Genomic DNA, 8,200 nt, shown 5'->3' with positions numbered 1-8,200 from the left:
CCCGCGCGCCCACCACCGCTACCTACCACGCCGCGCCGCCTCCCTACCTCCTCGCGCCTCGCCGCCGACCTGCCGCACCTCCGCCGCGCCTCCGCACTTCCCCATCGCCGGCGACCGCCGCAGCAGCTCCGGCCGCCGCACCATCGTGCAAGCGCCGCCGCCCTCCGTCGCGCCTCCTCCTCGACGACTTCTCCTCCGTCCGGCCACCTCCTCAATCTCCGGCGACACTGTTTCGACAAGTTCTTCAGCTCCGGCCGGCGAACCTTGTTGCGCGTGCAAATCAGATCCAGATCCAGATTCGAATCGGTTGACCTAATTTTTGCCCTAATCTCAGTATTTTTAGCATTTTTCCGCATGTCATAACTCTACATCCGTGGCTCCGATTCGTGCGTGTAGCATATCAAAATGTTCGTCTCGAAGAGTACATCATTTCATCTCATTGCATCATTTTCATTTGAGCTCATCTTGATGCCCGAAATGCTGTTGGAAGAGAGCTATGTGATGATTATTTCAGATCTGTTTTAGCAAATGCCCTTTTGTCATTTTTGCCATGATTAATGTGTGCATGCTATGATCCTGAGCTCTACATGTGTTTTGAAGAATGCCATGCCATCTTTACAGGGGTGTATGCCATGTATTTTTGTGATTTATGTGGTTACTAGCACAAGCATGCAAAGTAGCTTACACAATGATGCTGATTTCAGGGACTTAGAATTTCACTAAGTCCTTGCCCTGTCATTATTTGTATGCCATATGTTCATGTTGTTTCCTAGTGATCTGTGCCTCTTTTGAGCATGATCAGTAAGGTTGTTTTGTAGATAATGTTGTGCTCTATCCATCCATGTCTTTGTTTGCAATTTTGGAGCACCCTAGCTTGAGTCAATCGAGCTCTATTTTTGCTATAAAATATTCCTAGCAGATTTTTAACATGTTTAGTGATTTTGCCAAGCTTGTTGTTGTTGATCCGTGCATGCTATGTTGTTGTTCTTGCCACGTCTAGCTTCTATGCCATGTCTATTTACTGGGTGTATGCTTAGTTTGTCATGCAATGCCCCGTAGTGAGCGCATTGAGCTCGTAAACATGCCTACTCGTTATCTGTTTTGCATGCTCCAGTTTTCACTAAGTCTGAATCTGTTTATATTTTTGCTATGTTCACATGCTTGCAATTGTATTTTCTGATCCTTTTTGGCTCATGGTCACTAAGGGACTTTTGTTATATGCTTAGAGTAGCTTCATACCATGCCTTGCTTTGCCATGATATATTCCTGTAGCATGTAGTTATCATGCTCTAAACATTGCTTCCTGATGATAAATTCCTGACATGCTGTTAATTTCACTAAGTTTGAAACCAGTAATCTTTTGCACTTTTGCCATGCTTGTTTGAACCTATTATTGAGTGAATTAGCCGTAGCTCAGTGTTCATCTTTTGTCAAGCATCATGAGTGGATCCCTGCCATGTATTTTGTTGCCATATTTGAGTGCAGTAGCTTAATTATCTTGATGCATTTAGAAGGCTACTTGCTCTTTATCGGAGACCGGTGCCATATTTGTTTTGCTTGCCTTTTCCAAACCGTGCATCCGATTCCGGTGATCTTTATATCGTTTTCGACCGAAATCACCTCACCTTTCCAGTGGCACTCTTGGTTTTCCAAGTTGAGGCCAGGTTCTATCATTCCTTTCCAAATCTTGCATATGCATCACATATCGCATCCCGCATATCATACCATGTTTGCATCATGTTGCTTGAGCATTGTACGTGGTTGATTGTGTTCCTTTTGCTTGTTGTTCTTGTTTGGGGATAGCCGGGAGACGAGTACGTGAATGAGGAGCCCGTTGAGTACGCCTACGAGGATCAAGGCAACTCTGAGAACTTTGCAGGCAAGATGACCATACCCTCGAAATCACTTTTATCTTTGCTTGCTAGATGCTCGCTCTTTTGCTATGCCTATGCTACGATACCTACCACTTGATTATCATGCCTCCCATATTGCCATGTCAAACCTCTAACTCACCTTGTCCTAGCAAACCGTTGTTTGGCTATGTTACCGCTTTGCTCAGCCCCTCTTATAGCGTTGTTAGTTACAGGTGAAGTTTAGGAGATCGTTCCTTGTTGGAACATTTTTATTGTTGGGATATCACAATATTATCTTGTTTATCTTAATGCACCTATATACTTGGTAAAGGGTGGAAGGCTCGGCCTTACACCTGGTGTTTTGTTCCGCTCTTGCCGCCCTAGTTTCCGTCATATCAGTGTTATGTTTCCGGATTTTGCGTTCCTTACACGGTTGGTTTATAATGGGAACCCCTTGACAGTTCGCCTTGAATAAAAATCCTCCAGCAAGGCCCGACCTTGGTTTTACCATTCGCCACCTTGCCTTTTTCCCTTGGGTTTCGCGGACTCAAGGGTCATCTTTATTTTAAACCGCGGGGCAGTGCTTCTCTAAGTGTTGGTCCAACCCAGAGCACCATGCGGGGCCGTCCCTTGGCAACTTGGGTTACGTTGGCTTCCGTACGCTTAGCTTATCCGGTGTGCCCTGAGAACGAGATATGTGCAGCTCTTATCGGGATTTTCGGCACATCACGTGGTCTTGCTGGACTTGTTTTACCATTGTCGAGGATGTCTTGTAGCCGGGATGCCGAGTCTGATCGGATTGTCTTGGGAGAAGGAATATCCTTTGTTGACCGTGAGAGTTTGTGATGGGCTAAGTTGGGACTCCCCTGCAGGGATTTGAACTTTCGAAAGCCGTGCCCGCGGTTATGGGCAGATGGAAATTTGTTAATGTCCGGTTGTAGATAACCTGAAACTTAACTTAATTAAATGCACCAACCGCGTGTGTTACCGTGATGGTCTCGTCTCCGCGGAGTCCGGGAAGTGAACACGGTGTTGGAGTAATGCTTGACGTAGGTTGTTTTAGGATCACTTCTTGATCATAGTTGTTCGACCGTGCCTTTGCCTTCTCTTCTCGCTCTCTTTTGCCAATATGTTAGCCACCATATATGCTAGTCGCTTGCTGCAGCTCTACCTCATACCTTTGCCTTACCTATAAGCTTAAATAGTCTTGATCGCGAGGGTGTGAGATTGCTGAGTCCCCGTGACTCACAGATTACTTCCAAAACCAGATGCAGGGACCGATGATACCGCTCCAGATGATATGACCGAGCTCAAGTGGGAGTTTGATGAAGAATCTCGTCGTTACTACGTGTCTTTCCCAGATGATCAGTAGTGGTGCCCAATTGGGGCGATTGGGGACTTTGTCGCATTTGAGGGTTGATCTTTATTTTGGTTCCATAGTCGGACCTTGAGTGTATTGGATGAATGTAATGACTTATTTATGTATTTGTGTGACGTGGCGAGTGTAAGCCAACTATATACCTTTCCCTTTTATTTATGTATATGGGTTGTTTGCTAAGATTACCTCACTTGCGACATTGCTTTCAATGCGGTTATACCTCTAAGTCGTGCTTAGACACGTGGAAGATATAGCCGCATCGAGGGCGTTACATGAAAGCTATCCACATCAGCAATCTACATGAAGCCATCCACCTCAGTCCACCTCAACAATCTAGCCGTATCATCAATTCCAAATACCCTTCTATTCCTGCTATTTAATTTCTGTCTTTTTTCATTTCTTTACCAGGCAATTTCATATTGTCCCGAAGGCCCACAACTCTGGCCCGGTTGCACCGCTCCTTCTTTTCGACGGTAGTTTCTTCCTTCTGCTAAAAAAGAACCACGCAGTTTCTTTCCACGACTGATTCAGCGTCGCAGGGCCAATCTTCTCCAAGGGAGCGTTGTTTCTTTTCCCGGATTCTCCACGCCGCCTCCTGCTAATCTCCAATATCTACGACACCCGTCTCCTTCACCTTCTTCAATGCCCATGAAATCCCAGTACTGTATTGCAATAGAATCGGATAGATCCCCCCTCATGCATGGGTAACAGATGCAATTCCTATCCCCTTCAAGAAGTGCCGCCTGAGCAGCTAAAGCGCGTGCACATTGGAGGGCGTCCTCCCAGAGGACAGGTTGGAGCCATAGCATCGGGTGCTGCCATGCTGGAAGGCTTTGTCGCGCACTGTCATTGGCCGCTTCCATGGTCAGGCTCGCCATGGGAGTAGTGATGGGTCAAGCAGAAGGGCTTCGCCACATGCTATCGTGCGTCAAAAACAACACACGTTGCTGACAATGCCACTCAATGTTGCGCCACGATGCCGTGCCGGGACGAGTGGCGGCGTGGCCGAGGGCCTCCACCGTGCGGGTTGCGTGCCGCATCCACTGTGAGCAGGAGTGTCAAGCATTAAACATAGCAAAGTCACATCAACATCAATTCTCAGAACATAATGGTTACTAGTCATTAAGCCCTAACAAATCTAACATCAACTACATAAGAAATCTCATCCAATTCCCATCTACCTCCACGTGACTACATGAAAATTACTCACACATGGGTGGAAGCATCATGATATTGTTGTTGGAGAAAAGTTGGTGGTAACGATGACGATGAATCACTCTCTCTGGAGCCAGAAATAGACTCCAGATCGGATCTCTAGAGAAAGTACTGGAGGTGGCGGCTTCGTGTCATAAAAAGCTTCCATGTTTTTCATGGGTTTTTTGGTATATATGAGTTTTTTATGGCGGTGGAATCATCGAAAGGCGGTGGATGAGGGCCCCATGCGGCCACGGTGTGCCCCAGGGGGATGACCACATTGCGAATATTGCTATCTCAAAACTCCGGATGGAAATGAGCCGGCCCGCTCCACCCCGGACTTAGTCCCGCTAGTCCCCTAGTTCTCTCGAGGGACATGGGGCCGGCCCAACGGTTCCATATTGAGTGGCCTCATGCCCAATTGGGCAACATGGTCCGAACCGCTTTAATTCTAGATTACAAAAGAGCATCGTTTACATTATAAGGTTGGCCAATAGTTTGAAATTTTCATATAAACACAAGGGTAACAACCTTGCAAAGACATGTACATTGTAATAGTAGACTACACCCTTGGACAACAAAAAGCAACGCCAGCACCGGATTTGAACCTCAATCTTTCGTGTTAGTTGCACACTGCGGTAACCAGTACACGACCGCAACTAGACGTGCTTGCTTCCATTTTCTTCTGTTCTTAGTTTCTACTTTCTTTCCTGTTTTGTTTTTGTTTTTGTTTATTCTGCTTTCTGTTTTCTTTTTCCTGTTTTTTCGTTTTTTTTTCAGTTTTCAGTTTTCTTTTACATTTTCTCTTCTTCCTTGTTTGATGATTTTTTTTCAAATTTGTTAACCTTTTTTCAAAATTGATGAACTATTGTCAAATTCGATGATTTTTTTCAAATCGATGAACTTTTATTTCAAATTCGTGAACCTTTTTCAACATCGATGATTTTTTTTTCAAATTTGATGATTTTTTTTCAAATTCTTGAATTTTTTTCAAATTCAGACGAGCTTTTTTAAAATTTGGATGAATTTTTTCTCAAAATTGATAAACTAATTTTTAAAATTGATGAACTCTTTTTCCAAAATTGTGAATTTGTTTTGAAGATTGATGATTTTTTTTTCAAATTTATGAACTTTTTCTCGAGACGATAAACTTTTTTTCAAATTCGATGAACTTTATTCATTTTCACGAACTGTGTCAATTTTCTATGAACCTTTTTTTTTTTCAAATTCCTACCTGTTTTCAGTATTTTTTACCAAATCTGTTTTGAATTTATATTTTCTTTTAAAATAATTTATACCGGATATATGTAATATAGTATGTATTAACTAGAGGAAGGGTCAAATAGAACTTTTTCCTATTTTGAGGCAAACGGAACGAGCTCAACCTGATGGTTACAAGAACTATTGACGACGCTGCATTTAATCAAAATAACTAATTGAAGAGTACTCATTGTAAAGATCACTTTCACCTTTTCAGGTTGCGACAAGTGACGCGTTGTATATGCGCCACTTTGTTGAAACCTGAGAGTTTTCTTTTTTGTCATATATCCGTTTATTCAAAATGTTTTATCTTTTAACCGTGCGTCCAAATCTTGAACCATTTTCACTGTTGGATTCCTCGCGTCGAGATCTTTAAAACGATCTCATGTTGATAGGTTTAGATGAACTTTTTATTCACGAAAAAATCAGACGAAATAATCGAACCGAGAGCATGGGTTTTCCCCCTTTCCGAAATAGGCATGCCCGTGCCTCTCGCGAAATCACAACCCTGCCTCTTGCAGAAGCAAAACCGTGCCTCTCGTGAAAGGAAAAAAAAAGAAGAGAAAGCACAGCCGAGGAGGCACGGGCCTCTCGCGAAAGCATAACCATGCCTCTCTCGGAAGCAAAACAGTGCCTCTCGCGAAAAAAATTAGAAAATGTGTTTTTTTCCGTTTCCGAGAGGTACGGTCGTGCCTCTCGCGAAAGTACAACCGTACTTCTCGCGGAAGCAAAACCGTGCCTCTTTCAAAAGGAAAAAAAACATAAAAACGCGTTTTCCCCGTTTCCGAGAGGCTCTCGCGAAAGCACAACCGTGCCTCTCGCAGAAGCAAAACCGTGCCTCTCGCGGAAGGAAAAAAAAACAGAAAACACGTTTTTCGTTTCCGAGAGGCACGACCGTGACTCTCGTGAAAGCAAAACCGTGCCTCTCGCCGAAGCAAAACATGACTCTCGCGAAAGAAAAAAAAGAAAACACATTTTTACGTAATTTTCTTTTTCCGATTTTTTTTGATCCAAAATCTAAGGAAGACCGGTGAAAAACCGAAACGTCGAAACCGCCAAAAAAACTGTTTAAAATGCGTGTGGAAAAATAAAATGAAAATTCGAAGGAAGCTTCAAGAGTTCGACACGTGGCAGGTAGCTTAGAGCGCGCCAAGTGACGCTGATCATTCTGAGACTCTCAAAAGAGTGCTCATCAACTAGTTGTTCTCGCCTTTAATTTTTTTCCTGCTGCTGCGTTGAGCAAATTGTTACTAGCAATGTTTTAATGGGCCTTGGCCCGCTGCTGGTTGCTGTAGGCGCCACTTCTCCAACAGACGCCTACAGCGCCGAGTAGGAGCTCCCCTCATCATTATTTCCGGGTTGTTAGAAATAATTTCTTTTTCTGCTGGTCGCTGTAAGCGCCACTTCTCCAACGGCGTCTACAACGCTGAGTGGGTGCTCCCTCACCATTATTGGCGGGTTGTTAGAAATAAACCTTTTTTTAGAAACACTTACAATTTTACTCATACTCATAACAATTATATATACACTAATTCAGATAAAAATCCAAGAAAATACAAAGTAACTCCTATGACTAAGAATTACAATGAAATCTCTAGGAAATACCTTTGCTGCATCAATCTCTATTAGAAAAATACTCGACAAACTTCGGTAAAAATGCTGCAATTGGACTGGAACAACGATTTTGCCACTCTTTCACCCACACGAATATTACCGATAATGGTTTTGAAAGCACATTGAGTCTTCCATCCAAAAAGATGGGAAGCCTTGGTCGGTGAGCGTACTTGGGCCAGGGATGATCCCCTAGAAGTGCAATATGTCGGATCACAGAATCTTCATCATGATGTCGATGAAATACTTCAACCTCACAAAGATTCAAACCAACATAAAAAGTTTGACACACCAACCTAAACTCATCAGATCCGAATAATCGCTAGACGATGACAAAGACCGTAGTACTTTTGGGTAAAAAAAGACCGTAGTACTTTTAAGATGCGAGACCCCCCATCACTAGGCGCCAAGATGATAGTCGGAGGCGAGGTGACTAAAAAATTCCTAGCGACGGCGGCGCAAGCCCTTGCTTGTTCGTGCCAACGAGATATTTAGATCGATGTGAATCACTGTTGAGAAATAAACCTTGGACAAACCAAACTTAAAAAAAAACTGGACAAACCATTTGTCCCGGTGGGCTGATTGTGACCGGCTCTACGGCCCAATTTTCCTATGAAGCCGACCAAGAGGACAGACACATATCGACCTTAAAATTATGGGCCGGGCTAATGGCCCAATGGGTAACACCGGCCCATTCACAGCGTGACTCTTCTTTGACCAGACTCGAAGTGTGGAATTCAGTTCTTGCGAAGAGCAAAACACGTGGCCCAATTGTATCACAGGGAACACGTGGCGCGCACCTTTCTCAGCCGTTGGTTCTCGAATCGGACGACTGTCCGAGGGCGCATACGTGGCTCGTCGTTCATATCCCAACGCCCCAGAAGTAAAAAAAAAAAAAAATAGA

Source organism: Triticum aestivum, chromosome 3A (genome assembly GCF_018294505.1).
Source record: "Triticum aestivum cultivar Chinese Spring chromosome 3A, IWGSC CS RefSeq v2.1, whole genome shotgun sequence".
NCBI classification, from domain to species: domain Eukaryota; kingdom Viridiplantae; phylum Streptophyta; class Magnoliopsida; order Poales; family Poaceae; genus Triticum; species Triticum aestivum.
Note: the sequence above shows the minus strand (reverse complement) of the source record.